At 54.6% G+C, this 22,653-nt stretch overlaps 11 non-coding genes across 11 annotated transcripts; 6 read left to right on the top strand and 5 right to left on the bottom strand.

Annotated features, from left to right (window-relative positions):
• Positions 1 to 4,455: 4,455 nt before the first annotated feature.
• Positions 4,456 to 4,574, top strand: LOC148678857 (5S ribosomal RNA). Its single transcript, XR_015940550.1, has one exon. It is a non-coding gene; the product is annotated as a 5S ribosomal RNA (ribosomal RNA).
• Positions 4,575 to 5,964: 1,390 nt separating this feature from the next.
• On the bottom strand, positions 5,965 to 6,128 carry LOC148678856 (U1 spliceosomal RNA). Its single transcript, XR_015940779.1, has one exon. It is a non-coding gene; the product is annotated as a U1 spliceosomal RNA (small nuclear RNA).
• A 1,833-nt stretch (positions 6,129 to 7,961) lies between these two features.
• On the top strand, positions 7,962 to 8,080 carry LOC148678855 (5S ribosomal RNA). The gene has a single exon (XR_015940548.1). It is a non-coding gene; the product is annotated as a 5S ribosomal RNA (ribosomal RNA).
• Positions 8,081 to 9,472: 1,392 nt separating this feature from the next.
• LOC148678854 (U1 spliceosomal RNA) lies at positions 9,473 to 9,636 on the bottom strand. The gene has a single exon (XR_015940778.1). It is a non-coding gene; the product is annotated as a U1 spliceosomal RNA (small nuclear RNA).
• Positions 9,637 to 11,464: 1,828 nt separating this feature from the next.
• On the top strand, positions 11,465 to 11,583 carry LOC148678853 (5S ribosomal RNA). The gene has a single exon (XR_015940547.1). It is a non-coding gene; the product is annotated as a 5S ribosomal RNA (ribosomal RNA).
• A 1,394-nt stretch (positions 11,584 to 12,977) lies between these two features.
• LOC148678852 (U1 spliceosomal RNA) lies at positions 12,978 to 13,141 on the bottom strand. The gene has a single exon (XR_015940775.1). It is a non-coding gene; the product is annotated as a U1 spliceosomal RNA (small nuclear RNA).
• Positions 13,142 to 14,974: 1,833 nt separating this feature from the next.
• On the top strand, positions 14,975 to 15,093 carry LOC148678851 (5S ribosomal RNA). Its single transcript, XR_015940546.1, has one exon. It is a non-coding gene; the product is annotated as a 5S ribosomal RNA (ribosomal RNA).
• A 1,394-nt stretch (positions 15,094 to 16,487) lies between these two features.
• On the bottom strand, positions 16,488 to 16,651 carry LOC148678850 (U1 spliceosomal RNA). Its single transcript, XR_015940773.1, has one exon. It is a non-coding gene; the product is annotated as a U1 spliceosomal RNA (small nuclear RNA).
• Positions 16,652 to 18,484: 1,833 nt separating this feature from the next.
• On the top strand, positions 18,485 to 18,603 carry LOC148678849 (5S ribosomal RNA). The gene has a single exon (XR_015940542.1). It is a non-coding gene; the product is annotated as a 5S ribosomal RNA (ribosomal RNA).
• A 1,399-nt stretch (positions 18,604 to 20,002) lies between these two features.
• On the bottom strand, positions 20,003 to 20,166 carry LOC148678848 (U1 spliceosomal RNA). Its single transcript, XR_015940772.1, has one exon. It is a non-coding gene; the product is annotated as a U1 spliceosomal RNA (small nuclear RNA).
• Positions 20,167 to 21,999: 1,833 nt separating this feature from the next.
• On the top strand, positions 22,000 to 22,118 carry LOC148678847 (5S ribosomal RNA). Its single transcript, XR_015940535.1, has one exon. It is a non-coding gene; the product is annotated as a 5S ribosomal RNA (ribosomal RNA).
• Positions 22,119 to 22,653: the final 535 nt, after the last annotated feature.

The following is a 22,653-nucleotide window of genomic DNA, read 5'->3' as shown; positions in this document are numbered from 1 at the left end:
AACTGCACTCTGCTTCTTAACAGCACTCCTCGACTACTTTCTTCGGCTATGCTCCGGATGTCCTTTTTTAAAAGGGTGATATCCTCGAGCACATCGAAGCCACTGTGCAGCATCGTGTAGAGACGCTGCAGCTGCCTCTGTTTCCTGGCTAGCACTCCTCTCCGTCTGGCAGCAGCCTTCCTTCCCTCAGCCATGAAAAAGGCCTTTGTCCTCACCTTCACCTCCTCCCACCACTCTCCTACTGACCCGTACAGACACTGCAAGGACAGCCACTGTGATAGTTTCTCCTTGTAGCGGGATACTACCCCCTCGTTCTCTAGCAGCTTTGTGTTGAGTTTCCAGAGGCCTGGGCCAAAGACAGTCCCGCCCTGGAGTTCCACTCTACACCCTAAAGCCTGATGATCTGAGAAGAAGACAGGCTGAAGAGTGACCCCAACAACTTTCACTCTCTCTGAGACAAAGCAATAGTCAATTCTGGAGCTGCTATTCCTCCCTGACCATGTATATCCTGCTGTTGTGGGATATATACATCTATATGTGTCTGAGAGTTTAAAGTCTTGAACTAAGTTTTGCAGGGCCAGTGAGCTGGAATCCAATTTTATCGGCGAGCTAGACTGCCTGTCTGTGTGCTCTAAGATACAATTAAAATCCCCTCCCACTATCACGTCTGTGCTGCATAACAATAGGGGGGAGAGTGCCTTGAGTAGCTCCACCCTTCCTCCTACGTCAGTAGGGCAATACACATTGATTAGCCGCAGGTTAACGGTCCCCCATTCCACATCCACACACAGCAACCTGCCATCTATGACCCTCTGAATACTTTTCAATTTGAATGCCCATCCTTTGAAAAGAATGGCCACGCCAGAGGCTCTGTTGTTATTGTCCCCTGACCAAACAGAAGGCCCTTTATCCCACCTATCTTCAAAACTTTTATACCTCTCTTGATAGGCTAAAGCACACTCCTGCAACATCAACACATCTCCCTCTCTCTGCTGGAGGTAATCAAAGACAGACTGGCATTTAACTCTGTCATTGATACCTCTTGTGTTAAGAGAAATTATGTTAAGAGCCATATTACATAAGAAAGTGGAACCAGTCTTTACAAAACACATTTCTCTTCGGTCTCACCTGTTACCTTTTTCTTTTTCTTTTTCTTCTTACCAATTTCCTGCCAGCCATCCTCTGAATGAGCCTTCATCAGGGTGGCAGCAGTAAAAGCGTTCACAGAGTCCATTTCAAGGAAGGGGGTAGAGGGAGGGGTGGAGAGGTTCCAGCTGTCCCCATCGCCATGCTCTCCTTCCTCCTCGCTCGGGGAGAAAACAGAGTCATTTTTTCTTTTCCTCAAGTCCAGCTCCTGGGAGCACTGAGGGGAAAGGGGTGCAGCCGATGCACCAGTCTCCTCTTCCCCCTCACCCACCAGCTGCTGCAGATCCTCCGTGATGGACTGGATGGAGGAGAGGAGGGCATCTGTAGCACTTGCAGAGTCTGAGAAAAGCAGCTCCGCTGAATCCTGGGTATCCTCGCTGGACCCGCTCCACCGGGGGGCCCCACACTGGCCCTCGTTCTGAGGAGCAGGAGTGGGGGAGGGGTCCTCGCTGTTCTCGGGGGTTTTCAAACCCTCGTGCTTGTCTGGTGCAGTCTGCGGTTGTGGGGGCGTAGTGGATTTCTCTTCCACCAGCCCCGGAGCCACAGCAGGACTGATCCTGGCTGGAGGCTGAGAGTCTTTGTCCAACAAGGGTTCTTTGTTTGACTTGTTGTTTGCTTTGGATTTTCGGGCCGGTTTGGCTGAAACAAGCACTGCCTCATCCTTTCTCATTTTGAGTTTATTGGCGTAGGCGTGAGGGCAGTTCTTAAAAACGTGTCCTTCCGAGCCACATAAATTGCACTTTGGCAGCATTGAACAGTCAGAGGCTAAATGTCCCTGTTTGCCACAGGTCTTGCAGCATTTCACAGTGCAGGACGATGCCAGGTGTCCCACAGCACCACAGCGCCGACACACCTTTGGTTGTCCCACATAAAACACATAGCCATTGCAGGCGCCCAGCCGGATTGTAGAGGGCAGGTGCCTTAAGCCTCCATTTACGCTGTCCGGTAGCAAGCGAACCTCGAATTTCCTTGCTCCTGTTTTTATACCATCAACATCTCTAACCTCAGTTCCATGGTGGACGGTGCAGTACTGGTTAAGCCAGGTGTGAATGTCCTCCGTCTTTGCCAGTTCCGAGAACATAACAACATGCACCGTTTTCCTCTCTCTCTGTGTCAGAGGCTGCAAGTTGATCTTCTCAAGTGCAGGAACTTTGCCTCTTTTTGCCTCAAACACATCCACGCATTGTTCAAACAGAGGATAGGTAGCAAATACAACCTCAAATGCTTTCTGACCTGGGAGAGCGAAGATGAAATCCAAGTGCCGAGGTTCAAAGCCAAGTTCCTTCTGTAACACTTTTCTGCTGAACTGCATACGATCCATGAAGAGGTCATCCAAGAGCTCAAAACGTACAGCATTCTTACGGGATCCAAAGGTTGCCATTTCAAAAACCGCAAATCGAACACTGCTTCCAACAAAAGAAAAACAATCCAACTACTCCACCTACAGGCTGATCAAGGTATCTCCCCTGCCAGGTAAGTATGAGTTGTACAGGCCCCTGCAAGCGGGCCGCACTCACAGCACAGTACTCGCAGCCTAGGCCAGCTCCTCGCCCCGCACGCCACCGCCTCCTGCTGGGCCCACTCTTTCGCACACTCACACGCCACACTAACACTCAAAAGCGAGGGCAAAGCGAGAAAACGAGCGCGTCGTTTCCTACACATCTGCAGTCGCCATTTCGCATCCGCAGCATGTCCCGGGATGCAATTCGGCCTCATTTACATATCACCAGGCCGGCAGATCGCCACGCAAGCTCGCGACGTGCGCCTGCCACACACCGAACAAACCTTTTCAGCAATTTCCAAAAAAAACGAGCCTGCTCGCCTCCGTCTCTTACCTGCTCTCCAGAGCCTGCTGCCTTCTGTGCTTTTCTCTCGGCACCGCTGCAGCGCACACAACTCCTGCAGCGGGAGGGGGGGAGAAAGTTCCCGCGCTCCGCCGCAGGGAAGGCTCGCTCCGAGCGCACACGTCCTTTCGATGCCAGTCCAACAAGTGCTCCGCGTTAGCAGCGTCGGGGCTCCGGCGTGTCGCACCTCACCTCACCTCACCTCACCTCGCACTGCCCCCTCCTTGAATGTCTGGCGCTGGGCATGCCCCGCTCTCCTCCGCCTTATCTTATCGCGTGTGAGCACCGACAATGGCCACAATGCCGGGGAATGGCACCTGTAAAGTGTTAATTGGGGCACAGGAACAGCCCGTCTCGTCTCGGGGGGGCCGGCTTCAGAGACAATACAGCAAACACAGCGGGGCGGGGGAAGAAGACGACACCACACATGCGGGTACAATCAGCTCCGGCGGGAACGAGTCATTTGTCGGTCTTTTCAAGAGCCGAGAGCCGAGCAATCCTTCACTTGTATCGTTTCTCCCCGGTGACTAGGTCTCGCCCTGCGACTCTCGACTGGGCTCACCCCCGGCAGCCCAGCAGGTGTGAGCCTGGCCGGCACCCGGACGGGAGCTTCCCCCCCGGGAAAGCTCAGGCTGCTGCTGCTCCTGCAAGAGGTGTGACTGGGACCAGTAGGGAGCGCTCACCCTGCGGGCTGTGTGGCCCTCTTATGCCCCAGCCTCCTGATGGCGACACTCTGCTGCACAAACAGGCGCCGTCCTTCGGGGGGAGGCGTCAAACCGAGGTGTCCTGACCCTCCTTGGCCGTTCCAAATCCCAGGGCGTCTCTCTCGAGAAGGAGTCACGGCGGTGTGTCACCCATCAGTCGGGGTCTCCTCCTAATCCCCGTCTCACCTGTAACGATCAATGACGAGGCCCCCCTGTCCCGCGAAATTGTACTCGTCTCCTGGCCGCTGGCTGGGGCCGTGAGATTTAGTACTCGCGCAAGAGACCGGGGGCAGAGCGCGAACGCGGTCCCCCGCCCCCCCACAAAGTGCGCGCTCCGGGTTCCCTCGCGGGGCCCTGCAACACAGCGGAAGGGCAGCGAGAAGGAGCCTCTTGCTCTGACGCCGCAAGGCCACAAGAGGGCGGAGGCGCCGAGCGCTTTATGTGCTGAAATAAACACGCGACAGCCCCGAAATGTTTGCAGTGTGCTGTGCACTGGAGGTTTTTGTCTGGTGAAGACTTGCCTGGTGCTCCTCCGTGCAGTTTATTTGTCCTGCTCCAGTGCGGGGCAAGAGCAGGGCCAGGCAACTGAAGGGAGCACGGGAGCACGGGAGCACAGTCGCCAACATCCAGGCACGCAATGCGATTTGGAAAGCAGCTCCTTTCCAAAGAGTTGCACACGAACGATCCTTGAGTCCCGCTCGGGGGGCCCGGAGCCCCCGCCACACACAGCTTCAAGTAGCGAGTCAGGCGCCGTTGCTTTCGCTTACGGCCACACCACCCTGAACACGCCCGATCTCGTCTGATCTCGGAAGCTAAGCAGGGTCGGGCCTGGTTAGTACTTGGATGGGAGACCGCCTGGGAATACCAGGTGCTGTAAGCTTTTGCTCTCTCGGCCAGCAGGGGTCGCCGTTGGTGCCGTAGGCTTTGGGAGGAAAAACCCTCGACTATGGACATTTATTTCCCGGGGTGCTCACGAAAAGACCAAACATTTCAATCTGCCCACTTTTGTTTCATCCAGCAACACTGACTGGCAAACGGTATCGCGACGGTCGTCCATTTTTAAGGCATGCCAGTTCAGAAAGAGAAGCTCCCTCACATCCCTTCAGATGCACAAGAAACATGGATCAATCTGCTCATCGCTAAAGTGGCTCTTTGAATGGCATGCGTGTGATTCATATGAAAAAAAAACGGCTGTAAAACGAATATCGAAGCTGCCTCTAAATCTGCAATTGAAGGTCAGTCAATAAACAACTCGTTTTGCGTACAAATATACATACATTCATTTATAACCGATTTCGTTCATTGAGCACGGATACAACAGAGGTACAGCCATTCACTATTTGACATTCCTGCACTGATACAGAACCCAACAATCAGAAAACTGGTGAACTGTCTTTAGCATTAGCATACAGTACCGAGGCCCCCATGACCAAATCAAGGCTAACCTCGATCAGCATCCTAAACCATGCAAACTACAGCAAAAAGACTCGCTTTGAAAAGGGAATTCATGTCCAGGAGGAGTAGTGTAATTAGCTTGAAATGCTTCCATGGACCTATAACTAAGAAAAAAAGAGAAATAGTGGCATCCACTCCTTTCGAATTGTGGTCCTGCTTCGGGGTACATTGTTCTACTCCTACTTCATGCACTTCAAGTTGACCATCACACCTTGATCTTTTGGTTGGATTAGCAATGTGTTGCATGCTGGTAAGAACTCGGTTTCAATGCTGGGGTAAAATGACTCATGAAGAGCTTTTGGTGTTGGATTTTGTTCTTAAGATATACAGTATTTATCTCTCTCTATATATATATTATATTATGAGTGCAGGACGTAAGGTAGTCAGGTTACATTGCACTACAAACTGGTACACACACACACACACGGGCAACAGACTGAACTACAAAGTCAAACTGATGGAGTGTGAGAAAAACAATAAAGGATTACTGTCCCAGGACAGAGAGCGGGAGAAAGCAAAAGTCAGCCAGACCACCAGGGTCAGACAAGCTGAAAGATCACAATTGAAGTACCTTGTGACGAGGTGAACATTTAACGTGTATAAGCACAAGATTGTTTTTTGTGGTTATACAAATAGCGTTATGGCTGTAGCGGGTTGAAAAGGAGACAACGTTATCAGGCGGTGCTCGCGAAAAAGCCCAGGGCGTTTCTGTAGTAACCCCCACCGCTGAAGCCCCTTCATCGGCACCCAGCACAGCTCCCCAGCAGACGGCAAAGCCGCCCGCACTGCCGCATCTGTTCTTGGACCAAGCACATCAGGGGAGAGCGCGAACGCAGTCCCCCACTACCAGAAATTATGCAGTCGAGATTCCCACATTTGGGGAATTCGCAGGGGTCAGCACAGCCGGAGTGCAATGGCCGAGCCTCGCCCTGGGTGAACCTCCTTCTTGATCAAGGTATCTCCCCTGCCAGGTAAGTATGAGTTGTACAGGCCCCTGCAAGCGGGCCGCACTCACAGCACAGTACTCGCAGCCTAGGCCAGCTCCTCGCCCCGCACGCCACCGCCTCCTGCTGGGCCCACTCTTTCGCACACTCACACGCCACACTAACACTCAAAAGCGAGGGCAAAGCGAGAAAACGAGCGCGTCGTTTCCTACACATCTGCAGTCGCCATTTCGCATCCGCAGCATGTCCCGGGATGCAATTCGGCCTCATTTACATATCACCAGGCCGGCAGATCGCCACGCAAGCTCGCGACGTGCGCCTGCCACACACCGAACAAACCTTTTCAGCAATTTCCAAAAAAAACGAGCCTGCTCGCCTCCGTCTCTTACCTGCTCTCCAGAGCCTGCTGCCTTCTGTGCTTTTCTCTCGGCACCGCTGCAGCGCACACAACTCCTGCAGCGGGAGGGGGGGAGAAAGTTCCCGCGCTCCGCCGCAGGGAAGGCTCGCTCCGAGCGCACACGTCCTTTCGATGCCAGTCCAACAAGTGCTCCGCGTTAGCAGCGTCGGGGCTCCGGCGTGTCGCGTCGCACCTCACCTCACCTCACCTCACCTCGCACTGCCCCCTCCTTGAATGTCTGGCGCTGGGCATGCCCCGCTCTCCTCCGCCTTATCTTATCGCGTGTGAGCACCGACAATGGCCACAATGCCGGGGAATGGCACCTGTAAAGTGTTAATTGGGGCACAGGAACAGCCCGTCTCGCCTCGGGGGGGCCGGCTTCAGAGACAATACAGCAAACACAGCGGGGCGGGGGAAGAAGACGACACCACACATGCGGGTACAATCAGCTCCGGCGGGAACGAGTCATTTGTCGGTCTTTTCAAGAGCCGAGAGCCGAGCAATCCTTCACTTGTATCGTTTCTCCCCGGTGACTAGGTCTCGCCCTGCGACTCTCGACTGGGCTCACCCCCGGCAGCCCAGCAGGTGTGAGCCTGGCCGGCACCCGGACGGGAGCTTCCCCCCCGGGAAAGCTCAGGCTGCTGCTGCTCCTGCAAGAGGTGTGACTGGGACCAGTAGGGAGCGCTCACCCTGCGGGCTGTGTGGCCCTCTTATGCCCCAGCCTCCTGATGGCGACACTCTGCTGCACAAACAGGCGCCGTCCTTCGGGGGGAGGCGTCAAACCGAGGTGTCCTGACCCTCCTTGGCCGTTCCAAATCCCAGGGCGTCTCTCTCGAGAAGGAGTCACGGCGGTGTGTCACCCATCAGTCGGGGTCTCCTCCTAATCCCCGTCTCACCTGTAACGATCAATGACGAGGCCCCCCTGTCCCGCGAAATTGTACTCGTCTCCTGGCCGCTGGCTGGGGCCGTGAGATTTAGTACTCGCGCAAGAGACCGGGGGCAGAGCGCGAACGCGGTCCCCCGCCCCCCCACAAAGTGCGCGCTCCGGGTTCCCTCGCGGGGCCCTGCAACACAGCGGAAGGGCAGCGAGAAGGAGCCTCTTGCTCTGACGCCGCAAGGCCACAAGAGGGCGGAGGCGCCGAGCGCTTTATGTGCTGAAATAAACACGCGACAGCCCCGAAATGTTTGCAGTGTGCTGTGCACTGGAGGTTTTTGTCTGGTGAAGACTTGCCTGGTGCTCCTCCGTGCAGTTTATTTGTCCTGCTCCAGTGCGGGGCAAGAGCAGGGCCAGGCAACTGAAGGGAGCACGGGAGCACGGGAGCACAGTCGCCAACATCCAGGCACGCAATGCGATTTGGAAAGCAGCTCCTTTCCAAAGAGTTGCACACGAACGATCCTTGAGTCCCGCTCGGGGGGCCCGGAGCCCCCGCCACACACAGCTTCAAGTAGCGAGTCAGGCGCCGTTGCTTTCGCTTACGGCCACACCACCCTGAACACGCCCGATCTCGTCTGATCTCGGAAGCTAAGCAGGGTCGGGCCTGGTTAGTACTTGGATGGGAGACCGCCTGGGAATACCAGGTGCTGTAAGCTTTTGCTCTCTCGGCCAGCAGGGGTCGCCGTTGGTGCCGTAGGCTTTGGGAGGAAAAACCCTCGACTATGGACATTTATTTCCCGGGGTGCTCACGAAAAGACCAAACATTTCAATCTGCCCACTTTTGTTTCATCCAGCAACACTGACTGGCAAACGGTATCGCGACGGTCGTCCATTTTTAAGGCATGCCAGTTCAGAAAGAGAAGCTCCCTCACATCCCTTCAGATGCACAAGAAACATGGATCAATCTGCTCATCGCTAAAGTGGCTCTTTGAATGGCATGCGTGTGATTCATATGAAAAAAAAACGGCTGTAAAACGAATATCGAAGCTGCCTCTAAATCTGCAATTGAAGGTCAGTCAATAAACAACTCGTTTTGCGTACAAATATACATACATTCATTTATAACCGATTTCGTTCATTGAGCACGGATACAACAGAGGTACAGCCATTCACTATTTGACATTCCTGCACTGATACAGAACCCAACAATCAGAAAACTGGTGAACTGTCTTTAGCATTAGCATACAGTACCGAGGCCCCCATGACCAAATCAAGGCTAACCTCGATCAGCATCCTAAACCATGCAAACTACAGCAAAAAGACTCGCTTTGAAAAGGGAATTCATGTCCAGGAGGAGTAGTGTAATTAGCTTGAAATGCTTCCATGGACCTATAACTAAGAAAAAAAGAGAAATAGTGGCATCCACTCCTTTCGAATTGTGGTCCTGCTTCGGGGTACATTGTTCTACTCCTACTTCATGCACTTCAAGTTGACCATCACACCTTGATCTTTTGGTTGGATTAGCAATGTGTTGCATGCTGGTAAGAACTCGGTTTCAATGCTGGGGTAAAATGACTCATGAAGAGCTTTTGGTGTTGGATTTTGTTCTTAAGATATACAGTATTTATCTCTCTCTATATATATATTATATTATGAGTGCAGGACGTAAGGTAGTCAGGTTACATTGCACTACAAACTGGTACACACACACACACACACGGGCAACAGACTGAACTACAAAGTCAAACTGATGGAGTGTGAGAAAAACAATAAAGGATTACTGTCCCAGGACAGAGAGCGGGAGAAAGCAAAAGTCAGCCAGACCACCAGGGTCAGACAAGCTGAAAGATCACAATTGAAGTACCTTGTCACGAGGTGAACATTTAACGTGTATAAGCACAAGATTGTTTTTTGTGGTTATACAAATAGCGTTATGGCTGTAGCGGGTTGAAAAGGAGACAACGTTATCAGGCGGTGCTCGCGAAAAAGCCCAGGGCGTTTCTGTAGTAACCCCCACCGCTGAAGCCGCTTCATCGGCACCCAGCACAGCTCCCCAGCAGACGGCAAAGCCGCCCGCACTGCCGCATCTGTTCTTGGACCAAGCACATCAGGGGAGAGCGCGAACGCAGTCCCCCACTACCAGAAATTATGCAGTCGAGATTCCCACATTTGGGGAATTCGCAGGGGTCAGCACAGCCGGAGTGCAATGGCCGAGCCTCGCCCTGGGTGAACCTCCTTCTTGATCAAGGTATCTCCCCTGCCAGGTAAGTATGAGTTGTACAGGCCCCTGCAAGCGGGCCGCACTCACAGCACAGTACTCGCAGCCTAGGCCAGCTCCTCGCCCCGCACGCCACCGCCTCCTGCTGGGCCCACTCTTTCGCACACTCACACGCCACACTAACACTCAAAAGCGAGGGCAAAGCGAGAAAACGAGCGCGTCGTTTCCTACACATCTGCAGTCGCCATTTCGCATCCGCAGCATGTCCCGGGATGCAATTCGGCCTCATTTACATATCACCAGGCCGGCAGATCGCCACGCAAGCTCGCGACGTGCGCCTGCCACACACCGAACAAACCTTTTCAGCAATTTCCAAAAAAAACGAGCCTGCTCGCCTCCGTCTCTTACCTGCTCTCCAGAGCCTGCTGCCTTCTGTGCTTTTCTCTCGGCACCGCTGCAGCGCACACAACTCCTGCAGCGGGAGGGGGGGAGAAAGTTCCCGCGCTCCGCCGCAGGGAAGGCTCGCTCCGAGCGCACACGTCCTTTCGATGCCAGTCCAACAAGTGCTCCGCGTTAGCAGCGTCGGGGCTCCGGCGTGTCGCACCTCACCTCACCTCACCTCACCTCGCACTGCCCCCTCCTTGAATGTCTGGCGCTGGGCATGCCCCGCTCTCCTCCGCCTTATCTTATCGCGTGTGAGCACCGACAATGGCCACAATGCCGGGGAATGGCACCTGTAAAGTGTTAATTGGGGCACAGGAACAGCCCGTCTCGTCTCGGGGGGGCCGGCTTCAGAGACAATACAGCAAACACAGCGGGGCGGGGGAAGAAGACGACACCACACATGCGGGTACAATCAGCTCCGGCGGGAACGAGTCATTTGTCGGTCTTTTCAAGAGCCGAGAGCCGAGCAATCCTTCACTTGTATCGTTTCTCCCCGGTGACTAGGTCTCGCCCTGCGACTCTCGACTGGGCTCACCCCCGGCAGCCCAGCAGGTGTGAGCCTGGCCGGCACCCGGACGGGAGCTTCCCCCCCGGGAAAGCTCAGGCTGCTGCTGCTCCTGCAAGAGGTGTGACTGGGACCAGTAGGGAGCGCTCACCCTGCGGGCTGTGTGGCCCTCTTATGCCCCAGCCTCCTGATGGCGACACTCTGCTGCACAAACAGGCGCCGTCCTTCGGGGGGAGGCGTCAAACCGAGGTGTCCTGACCCTCCTTGGCCGTTCCAAATCCCAGGGCGTCTCTCTCGAGAAGGAGTCACGGCGGTGTGTCACCCATCAGTCGGGGTCTCCTCCTGATCCCCGTCTCACCTGTAACGATCAATGACGAGGCCCCCCTGTCCCGCGAAATTGTACTCGTCTCCTGGCCGCTGGCTGGGGCCGTGAGATTTAGTACTCGCGCAAGAGACCGGGGGCAGAGCGCGAACGCGGTCCCCCGCCCCCCCACAAAGTGCGCGCTCCGGGTTCCCTCGCGGGGCCCTGCAACACAGCGGAAGGGCAGCGAGAAGGAGCCTCTTGCTCTGACGCCGCAAGGCCACAAGAGGGCGGAGGCGCCGAGCGCTTTATGTGCTGAAATAAACACGCGACAGCCCCGAAATGTTTGCAGTGTGCTGTGCACTGGAGGTTTTTGTCTGGTGAAGACTTGCCTGGTGCTCCTCCGTGCAGTTTATTTGTCCTGCTCCAGTGCGGGGCAAGAGCAGGGCCAGGCAACTGAAGGGAGCACGGGAGCACGGGAGCACAGTCGCCAACATCCAGGCACGCAATGCGATTTGGAAAGCAGCTCCTTTCCAAAGAGTTGCACACGAACGATCCTTGAGTCCCGCTCGGGGGGCCCGGAGCCCCCGCCACACACAGCTTCAAGTAGCGAGTCAGGCGCCGTTGCTTTCGCTTACGGCCACACCACCCTGAACACGCCCGATCTCGTCTGATCTCGGAAGCTAAGCAGGGTCGGGCCTGGTTAGTACTTGGATGGGAGACCGCCTGGGAATACCAGGTGCTGTAAGCTTTTGCTCTCTCGGCCAGCAGGGGTCGCCGTTGGTGCCGTAGGCTTTGGGAGGAAAAACCCTCGACTATGGACATTTATTTCCCGGGGTGCTCACGAAAAGACCAAACATTTCAATCTGCCCACTTTTGTTTCATCCAGCAACACTGACTGGCAAACGGTATCGCGACGGTCGTCCATTTTTAAGGCATGCCAGTTCAGAAAGAGAAGCTCCCTCACATCCCTTCAGATGCACAAGAAACATGGATCAATCTGCTCATCGCTAAAGTGGCTCTTTGAATGGCATGCGTGTGATTCATATGAAAAAAAAACGGCTGTAAAACGAATATCGAAGCTGCCTCTAAATCTGCAATTGAAGGTCAGTCAATAAACAACTCGTTTTGCGTACAAATATACATACATTCATTTATAACCGATTTCGTTCATTGAGCACGGATACAACAGAGGTACAGCCATTCACTATTTGACATTCCTGCACTGATACAGAACCCAACAATCAGAAAACTGGTGAACTGTCTTTAGCATTAGCATACAGTACCGAGGCCCCCATGACCAAATCAAGGCTAACCTCGATCAGCATCCTAAACCATGCAAACTACAGCAAAAAGACTCGCTTTGAAAAGGGAATTCATGTCCAGGAGGAGTAGTGTAATTAGCTTGAAATGCTTCCATGGACCTATAACTAAGAAAAAAAGAGAAATAGTGGCATCCACTCCTTTCGAATTGTGGTCCTGCTTCGGGGTACATTGTTCTACTCCTACTTCATGCACTTCAAGTTGACCATCACACCTTGATCTTTTGGTTGGATTAGCAATGTGTTGCATGCTGGTAAGAACTCGGTTTCAATGCTGGGGTAAAATGACTCATGAAGAGCTTTTGGTGTTGGATTTTGTTCTTAAGATATACAGTATTTATCTCTCTCTATATATATATTATATTATGAGTGCAGGACGTAAGGTAGTCAGGTTACATTGCACTACAAACTGGTACACACACACACACACACACGGGCAACAGACTGAACTACAAAGTCAAACTGATGGAGTGTGAGAAAAACAATAAAGGATTACTGTCCCAGGACAGAGAGCGGGAGAAAGCAAAAGTCAGCCAGACCACCAGGGTCAGACAAGCTGAAAGATCACAATTGAAGTACCTTGTGACGAGGTGAACATTTAACGTGTATAAGCACAAGATTGTTTTTTGTGGTTATACAAATAGCGTTATGGCTGTAGCGGGTTGAAAAGGAGACAACGTTATCAGGCGGTGCTCGCGAAAAAGCCCAGGGCGTTTCTGTAGTAACCCCCACCGCTGAAGCCGCTTCATCGGCACCCAGCACAGCTCCCCAGCAGACGGCAAAGCCGCCCGCACTGCCGCATCTGTTCTTGGACCAAGCACATCAGGGGAGAGCGCGAACGCAGTCCCCCACTACCAGAAATTATGCAGTCGAGATTCCCACATTTGGGGAATTCGCAGGGGTCAGCACAGCCGGAGTGCAATGGCCGAGCCTCGCCCTGGGTGAACCTCCTTCTTGATCAAGGTATCTCCCCTGCCAGGTAAGTATGAGTTGTACAGGCCCCTGCAAGCGGGCCGCACTCACAGCACAGTACTCGCAGCCTAGGCCAGCTCCTCGCCCCGCACGCCACCGCCTCCTGCTGGGCCCACTCTTTCGCACACTCACACGCCACACTAACACTCAAAAGCGAGGGCAAAGCGAGAAAACGAGCGCGTCGTTTCCTACACATCTGCAGTCGCCATTTCGCATCCGCAGCATGTCCCGGGATGCAATTCGGCCTCATTTACATATCACCAGGCCGGCAGATCGCCACGCAAGCTCGCGACGTGCGCCTGCCACACACCGAACAAACCTTTTCAGCAATTTCCAAAAAAAACGAGCCTGCTCGCCTCCGTCTCTTACCTGCTCTCCAGAGCCTGCTGCCTTCTGTGCTTTTCTCTCGGCACCGCTGCAGCGCACACAACTCCTGCAGCGGGAGGGGGGGAGAAAGTTCCCGCGCTCCGCCGCAGGGAAGGCTCGCTCCGAGCGCACACGTCCTTTCGATGCCAGTCCAACAAGTGCTCCGCGTTAGCAGCGTCGGGGCTCCGGCGTGTCGCGTCGCACCTCACCTCACCTCACCTCACCTCGCACTGCCCCCTCCTTGAATGTCTGGCGCTGGGCATGCCCCGCTCTCCTCCGCCTTATCTTATCGCGTGTGAGCACCGACAATGGCCACAATGCCGGGGAATGGCACCTGTAAAGTGTTAATTGGGGCACAGGAACAGCCCGTCTCGCCTCGGGGGGGCCGGCTTCAGAGACAATACAGCAAACACAGCGGGGCGGGGGAAGAAGACGACACCACACATGCGGGTACAATCAGCTCCGGCGGGAACGAGTCATTTGTCGGTCTTTTCAAGAGCCGAGAGCCGAGCAATCCTTCACTTGTATCGTTTCTCCCCGGTGACTAGGTCTCGCCCTGCGACTCTCGACTGGGCTCACCCCCGGCAGCCCAGCAGGTGTGAGCCTGGCCGGCACCCGGACGGGAGCTTCCCCCCCGGGAAAGCTCAGGCTGCTGCTGCTCCTGCAAGAGGTGTGACTGGGACCAGTAGGGAGCGCTCACCCTGCGGGCTGTGTGGCCCTCTTATGCCCCAGCCTCCTGATGGCGACACTCTGCTGCACAAACAGGCGCCGTCCTTCGGGGGGAGGCGTCAAACCGAGGTGTCCTGACCCTCCTTGGCCGTTCCAAATCCCAGGGCGTCTCTCTCGAGAAGGAGTCACGGCGGTGTGTCACCCATCAGTCGGGGTCTCCTCCTAATCCCCGTCTCACCTGTAACGATCAATGACGAGGCCCCCCTGTCCCGCGAAATTGTACTCGTCTCCTGGCCGCTGGCTGGGGCCGTGAGATTTAGTACTCGCGCAAGAGACCGGGGGCAGAGCGCGAACGCGGTCCCCCGCCCCCCCACAAAGTGCGCGCTCCGGGTTCCCTCGCGGGGCCCTGCAACACAGCGGAAGGGCAGCGAGAAGGAGCCTCTTGCTCTGACGCCGCAAGGCCACAAGAGGGCGGAGGCGCCGAGCGCTTTATGTGCTGAAATAAACACGCGACAGCCCCGAAATGTTTGCAGTGTGCTGTGCACTGGAGGTTTTTGTCTGGTGAAGACTTGCCTGGTGCTCCTCCGTGCAGTTTATTTGTCCTGCTCCAGTGCGGGGCAAGAGCAGGGCCAGGCAACTGAAGGGAGCACGGGAGCACGGGAGCACAGTCGCCAACATCCAGGCACGCAATGCGATTTGGAAAGCAGCTCCTTTCCAAAGAGTTGCACACGAACGATCCTTGAGTCCCGCTCGGGGGGCCCGGAGCCCCCGCCACACACAGCTTCAAGTAGCGAGTCAGGCGCCGTTGCTTTCGCTTACGGCCACACCACCCTGAACACGCCCGATCTCGTCTGATCTCGGAAGCTAAGCAGGGTCGGGCCTGGTTAGTACTTGGATGGGAGACCGCCTGGGAATACCAGGTGCTGTAAGCTTTTGCTCTCTCGGCCAGCAGGGGTCGCCGTTGGTGCCGTAGGCTTTGGGAGGAAAAACCCTCGACTATGGACATTTATTTCCCGGGGTGCTCACGAAAAGACCAAACATTTCAATCTGCCCACTTTTGTTTCATCCAGCAACACTGACTGGCAAACGGTATCGCGACGGTCGTCCATTTTTAAGGCATGCCAGTTCAGAAAGAGAAGCTCCCTCACATCCCTTCAGATGCACAAGAAACATGGATCAATCTGCTCATCGCTAAAGTGGCTCTTTGAATGGCATGCGTGTGATTCATATGAAAAAAAAACGGCTGTAAAACGAATATCGAAGCTGCCTCTAAATCTGCAATTGAAGGTCAGTCAATAAACAACTCGTTTTGCGTACAAATATACATACATTCATTTATAACCGATTTCGTTCATTGAGCACGGATACAACAGAGGTACAGCCATTCACTATTTGACATTCCTGCACTGATACAGAACCCAACAATCAGAAAACTGGTGAACTGTCTTTAGCATTAGCATACAGTACCGAGGCCCCCATGACCAAATCAAGGCTAACCTCGATCAGCATCCTAAACCATGCAAACTACAGCAAAAAGACTCGCTTTGAAAAGGGAATTCATGTCCAGGAGGAGTAGTGTAATTAGCTTGAAATGCTTCCATGGACCTATAACTAAGAAAAAAAGAGAAATAGTGGCATCCACTCCTTTCGAATTGTGGTCCTGCTTCGGGGTACATTGTTCTACTCCTACTTCATGCACTTCAAGTTGACCATCACACCTTGATCTTTTGGTTGGATTAGCAATGTGTTGCATGCTGGTAAGAACTCGGTTTCAATGCTGGGGTAAAATGACTCATGAAGAGCTTTTGGTGTTGGATTTTGTTCTTAAGATATACAGTATTTATCTCTCTCTATATATATATTATATTATGAGTGCAGGACGTAAGGTAGTCAGGTTACATTGCACTACAAACTGGTACACACACACACACACACACGGGCAACAGACTGAACTACAAAGTCAAACTGATGGAGTGTGAGAAAAACAATAAAGGATTACTGTCCCAGGACAGAGAGCGGGAGAAAGCAAAAGTCAGCCAGACCACCAGGGTCAGACAAGCTGAAAGATCACAATTGAAGTACCTTGTGACGAGGTGAACATTTAACGTGTATAAGCACAAGATTGTTTTTTGTGGTTATACAAATAGCGTTATGGCTGTAGCGGGTTGAAAAGGAGACAACGTTATCAGGCGGTGCTCGCGAAAAAGCCCAGGGCGTTTCTGTAGTAACCCCCACCGCTGAAGCCGCTTCATCGGCACCCAGCACAGCTCCCCAGCAGACGGCAAAGCCGCCCGCACTGCCGCATCTGTTCTTGGACCAAGCACATCAGGGGAGAGCGCGAACGCAGTCCCCCACTACCAGAAATTATGCAGTCGAGATTCCCACATTTGGGGAATTCGCAGGGGTCAGCACAGCCGGAGTGCAATGGCCGAGCCTCGCCCTGGGTGAACCTCCTTCTTGATCAAGGTATCTCCCCTGCCAGGTAAGTATGAGTTGTACAGGCCCCTGCAAGCGGGCCGCACTCACAGCACAGTACTCGCAGCCTAGGCCAGCTCCTCGCCCCGCACGCCACCGCCTCCTGCTGGGCCCACTCTTTCGCACACTCACACGCCACACTAACACTCAAAAGCGAGGGCAAAGCGAGAAAACGAGCGCGTCGTTTCCTACACATCTGCAGTCGCCATTTCGCATCCGCAGCATGTCCCGGGATGCAATTCGGCCTCATTTACATATCACCAGGCCGGCAGATCGCCACGCAAGCTCGCGACGTGCGCCTGCCACACACCGAACAAACCTTTTCAGCAATTTCCAAAAAAAACGAGCCTGCTCGCCTCCGTCTCTTACCTGCTCTCCAGAGCCTGCTGCCTTCTGTGCTTTTCTCTCGGCACCGCTGCAGCGCACACAACTCCTGCAGCGGGAGGGGGGGAGAAAGTTCCCGCGCTCCGCCGCAGGGAAGGCTCGCTCCGAGCGCACACGTCCTTTCGATGCCAGTCCAACAAGTGCTCCGCGTTAGCAGCGTCGGGGCTCCGGCGTGTCGCGTCGCACCTCACCTCACCTCACCTCACCTCGCACTGCCCCCTCCTTGAATGTCTGGCGCTGGGCATGCCCCGCTCTCCTCCGCCTTATCTTATCGCGTGTGAGCACCGACAATGGCCACAATGCCGGGGAATGGCACCTGTAAAGTGTTAATTGGGGCACAGGAACAGCCCGTCTCGCCTCGGGGGGGCCGGCTTCAGAGACAATACAGCAAACACAGCGGGGCGGGGGAAGAAGACGACACCACACATGCGGGTACAATCAGCTCCGGCGGGAACGAGTCATTTGTCGGTCTTTTCAAGAGCCGAGAGCCGAGCAATCCTTCACTTGTATCGTTTCTCCCCGGTGACTAGGTCTCGCCCTGCGACTCTCGACTGGGCTCACCCCCGGCAGCCCAGCAGGTGTGAGCCTGGCCGGCACCCGGACGGGAGCTTCCCCCCCGGGAAAGCTCAGGCTGCTGCTGCTCCTGCAAGAGGTGTGACTGGGACCAGTAGGGAGCGCTCACCCTGCGGGCTGTGTGGCCCTCTTATGCCCCAGCCTCCTGATGGCGACACTCTGCTGCACAAACAGGCGCCGTCCTTCGGGGGGAGGCGTCAAACCGAGGTGTCCTGACCCTCCTTGGCCGTTCCAAATCCCAGGGCGTCTCTCTCGAGAAGGAGTCACGGCGGTGTGTCACCCATCAGTCGGGGTCTCCTCCTGATCCCCGTCTCACCTGTAACGATCAATGACGAGGCCCCCCTGTCCCGCGAAATTGTACTCGTCTCCTGGCCGCTGGCTGGGGCCGTGAGATTTAGTACTCGCGCAAGAGACCGGGGGCAGAGCGCGAACGCGGTCCCCCGCCCCCCCACAAAGTGCGCGCTCCGGGTTCCCTCGCGGGGCCCTGCAACACAGCGGAAGGGCAGCGAGAAGGAGCCTCTTGCTCTGACGCCGCAAGGCCACAAGAGGGCGGAGGCGCCGAGCGCTTTATGTGCTGAAATAAACACGCGACAGCCCCGAAATGTTTGCAGTGTGCTGTGCACTGGAGGTTTTTGTCTGGTGAAGACTTGCCTGGTGCTCCTCCGTGCAGTTTATTTGTCCTGCTCCAGTGCGGGGCAAGAGCAGGGCCAGGCAACTGAAGGGAGCACGGGAGCACGGGAGCACAGTCGCCAACATCCAGGCACGCAATGCGATTTGGAAAGCAGCTCCTTTCCAAAGAGTTGCACACGAACGATCCTTGAGTCCCGCTCGGGGGGCCCGGAGCCCCCGCCACACACAGCTTCAAGTAGCGAGTCAGGCGCCGTTGCTTTCGCTTACGGCCACACCACCCTGAACACGCCCGATCTCGTCTGATCTCGGAAGCTAAGCAGGGTCGGGCCTGGTTAGTACTTGGATGGGAGACCGCCTGGGAATACCAGGTGCTGTAAGCTTTTGCTCTCTCGGCCAGCAGGGGTCGCCGTTGGTGCCGTAGGCTTTGGGAGGAAAAACCCTCGACTATGGACATTTATTTCCCGGGGTGCTCACGAAAAGACCAAACATTTCAATCTGCCCACTTTTGTTTCATCCAGCAACACTGACTGGCAAACGGTATCGCGACGGTCGTCCATTTTTAAGGCATGCCAGTTCAGAAAGAGAAGCTCCCTCACATCCCTTCAGATGCACAAGAAACATGGATCAATCTGCTCATCGCTAAAGTGGCTCTTTGAATGGCATGCGTGTGATTCATATGAAAAAAAAACGGCTGTAAAACGAATATCGAAGCTGCCTCTAAATCTGCAATTGAAGGTCAGTCAATAAACAACTCGTTTTGCGTACAAATATACATACATTCATTTATAACCGATTTCGTTCATTGAGCACGGATACAACAGAGGTACAGCCATTCACTATTTGACATTCCTGCACTGATACAGAACCCAACAATCAGAAAACTGGTGAACTGTCTTTAGCATTAGCATACAGTACCGAGGCCCCCATGACCAAATCAAGGCTAACCTCGATCAGCATCCTAAACCATGCAAACTACAGCAAAAAGACTCGCTTTGAAAAGGGAATTCATGTCCAGGAGGAGTAGTGTAATTAGCTTGAAATGCTTCCATGGACCTATAACTAAGAAAAAAAGAGAAATAGTGGCATCCACTCCTTTCGAATTGTGGTCCTGCTTCGGGGTACATTGTTCTACTCCTACTTCATGCACTTCAAGTTGACCATCACACCTTGATCTTTTGGTTGGATTAGCAATGTGTTGCATGCTGGTAAGAACTCGGTTTCAATGCTGGGGTAAAATGACTCATGAAGAGCTTTTGGTGTTGGATTTTGTTCTTAAGATATACAGTATTTATCTCTCTCTATATATATATTATATTATATTATGAGTGCAGGACGTAAGGTAGTCAGGTTACATTGCACTACAAACTGGTACACACACACACACACACACGGGCAACAGACTGAACTACAAAGTCAAACTGATGGAGTGTGAGAAAAACAATAAAGGATTACTGTCCCAGGACAGAGAGCGGGAGAAAGCAAAAGTCAGCCAGACCACCAGGGTCAGACAAGCTGAAAGATCACAATTGAAGTACCTTGTGACGAGGTGAACATTTAACGTGTATAAGCACAAGATTGTTTTTTGTGGTTATACAAATAGCGTTATGGCTGTAGCGGGTTGAAAAGGAGACAACGTTATCAGGCGGTGCTCGCGAAAAAGCCCAGGGCGTTTCTGTAGTAACCCCCACCGCTGAAGCCGCTTCATCGGCACCCAGCACAGCTCCCCAGCAGACGGCAAAGCCGCCCGCACTGCCGCATCTGTTCTTGGACCAAGCACATCAGGGGAGAGCGCGAACGCAGTCCCCCACTACCAGAAATTATGCAGTCGAGATTCCCACATTTGGGGAATTCGCAGGGGTCAGCACAGCCGGAGTGCAATGGCCGAGCCTCGCCCTGGGTGAACCTCCTTCTTGATCAAGGTATCTCCCCTGCCAGGTAAGTATGAGTTGTACAGGCCCCTGCAAGCGGGCCGCACTCACAGCACAGTACTCGCAGCCTAGGCCAGCTCCTCGCCCCGCACGCCACCGCCTCCTGCTGGGCCCACTCTTTCGCACACTCACACGCCACACTAACACTCAAAAGCGAGGGCAAAGCGAGAAAACGAGCGCGTCGTTTCCTACACATCTGCAGTCGCCATTTCGCATCCGCAGCATGTCCCGGGATGCAATTCGGCCTCATTTACATATCACCAGGCCGGCAGATCGCCACGCAAGCTCGCGACGTGCGCCTGCCACACACCGAACAAACCTTTTCAGCAATTTCCAAAAAAAACGAGCCTGCTCGCCTCCGTCTCTTACCTGCTCTCCAGAGCCTGCTGCCTTCTGTGCTTTTCTCTCGGCACCGCTGCAGCGCACACAACTCCTGCAGCGGGAGGGGGGGAGAAAGTTCCCGCGCTCCGCCGCAGGGAAGGCTCGCTCCGAGCGCACACGTCCTTTCGATGCCAGTCCAACAAGTGCTCCGCGTTAGCAGCGTCGGGGCTCCGGCGTGTCGCACCTCACCTCACCTCACCTCACCTCACCTCGCACTGCCCCCTCCTTGAATGTCTGGCGCTGGGCATGCCCCGCTCTCCTCCGCCTTATCTTATCGCGTGTGAGCACCGACAATGGCCACAATGCCGGGGAATGGCACCTGTAAAGTGTTAATTGGGGCACAGGAACAGCCCGTCTCGCCTCGGGGGGGCCGGCTTCAGAGACAATACAGCAAACACAGCGGGGCGGGGGAAGAAGACGACACCACACATGCGGGTACAATCAGCTCCGGCGGGAACGAGTCATTTGTCGGTCTTTTCAAGAGCCGAGAGCCGAGCAATCCTTCACTTGTATCGTTTCTCCCCGGTGACTAGGTCTCGCCCTGCGACTCTCGACTGGGCTCACCCCCGGCAGCCCAGCAGGTGTGAGCCTGGCCGGCACCCGGACGGGAGCTTCCCCCCCGGGAAAGCTCAGGCTGCTGCTGCTCCTGCAAGAGGTGTGACTGGGACCAGTAGGGAGCGCTCACCCTGCGGGCTGTGTGGCCCTCTTATGCCCCAGCCTCCTGATGGCGACACTCTGCTGCACAAACAGGCGCCGTCCTTCGGGGGGAGGCGTCAAACCGAGGTGTCCTGACCCTCCTTGGCCGTTCCAAATCCCAGGGCGTCTCTCTCGAGAAGGAGTCACGGCGGTGTGTCACCCATCAGTCGGGGTCTCCTCCTGATCCCCGTCTCACCTGTAACGATCAATGACGAGGCCCCCCTGTCCCGCGAAATTGTACTCGTCTCCTGGCCGCTGGCTGGGGCCGTGAGATTTAGTACTCGCGCAAGAGACCGGGGGCAGAGCGCGAACGCGGTCCCCCGCCCCCCCACAAAGTGCGCGCTCCGGGTTCCCTCGCGGGGCCCTGCAACACAGCGGAAGGGCAGCGAGAAGGAGCCTCTTGCTCTGACGCCGCAAGGCCACAAGAGGGCGGAGGCGCCGAGCGCTTTATGTGCTGAAATAAACACGCGACAGCCCCGAAATGTTTGCAGTGTGCTGTGCACTGGAGGTTTTTGTCTGGTGAAGACTTGCCTGGTGCTCCTCCGTGCAGTTTATTTGTCCTGCTCCAGTGCGGGGCAAGAGCAGGGCCAGGCAACTGAAGGGAGCACGGGAGCACGGGAGCACAGTCGCCAACATCCAGGCACGCAATGCGATTTGGAAAGCAGCTCCTTTCCAAAGAGTTGCACACGAACGATCCTTGAGTCCCGCTCGGGGGGCCCGGAGCCCCCGCCACACACAGCTTCAAGTAGCGAGTCAGGCGCCGTTGCTTTCGCTTACGGCCACACCACCCTGAACACGCCCGATCTCGTCTGATCTCGGAAGCTAAGCAGGGTCGGGCCTGGTTAGTACTTGGATGGGAGACCGCCTGGGAATACCAGGTGCTGTAAGCTTTTGCTCTCTCGGCCAGCAGGGGTCGCCGTTGGTGCCGTAGGCTTTGGGAGGAAAAACCCTCGACTATGGACATTTATTTCCCGGGGTGCTCACGAAAAGACCAAACATTTCAATCTGCCCACTTTTGTTTCATCCAGCAACACTGACTGGCAAACGGTATCGCGACGGTCGTCCATTTTTAAGGCATGCCAGTTCAGAAAGAGAAGCTCCCTCACATCCCTTCAGATGCACAAGAAACATGGATCAATCTGCTCATCGCTAAAGTGGCTCTTTGAATGGCATGCGTGTGATTCATATGAAAAAAAAACGGCTGTAAAACGAATATCGAAGCTGCCTCTAAATCTGCAATTGAAGGTCAGTCAATAAACAACTCGTTTTGCGTACAAATATACATACATTCATTTATAACCGATTTCGTTCATTGAGCACGGATACAACAGAGGTACAGCCATTCACTATTTGACATTCCTGCACTGATACAGAACCCAACAATCAGAAAACTGGTGAACTGTCTTTAGCATTAGCATACAGTAC

Source organism: Lepisosteus platostomus, chromosome 1 (assembly GCF_059453375.1).
Source record: "Lepisosteus platostomus isolate fLepPlt1 chromosome 1, fLepPlt1.hap1, whole genome shotgun sequence".
NCBI classification, from domain to species: Eukaryota; Metazoa; Chordata; class Actinopteri; order Semionotiformes; family Lepisosteidae; genus Lepisosteus; species Lepisosteus platostomus.
Note: the sequence above shows the minus strand (reverse complement) of the source record. Positions and strands in the feature narration are given on the sequence as shown.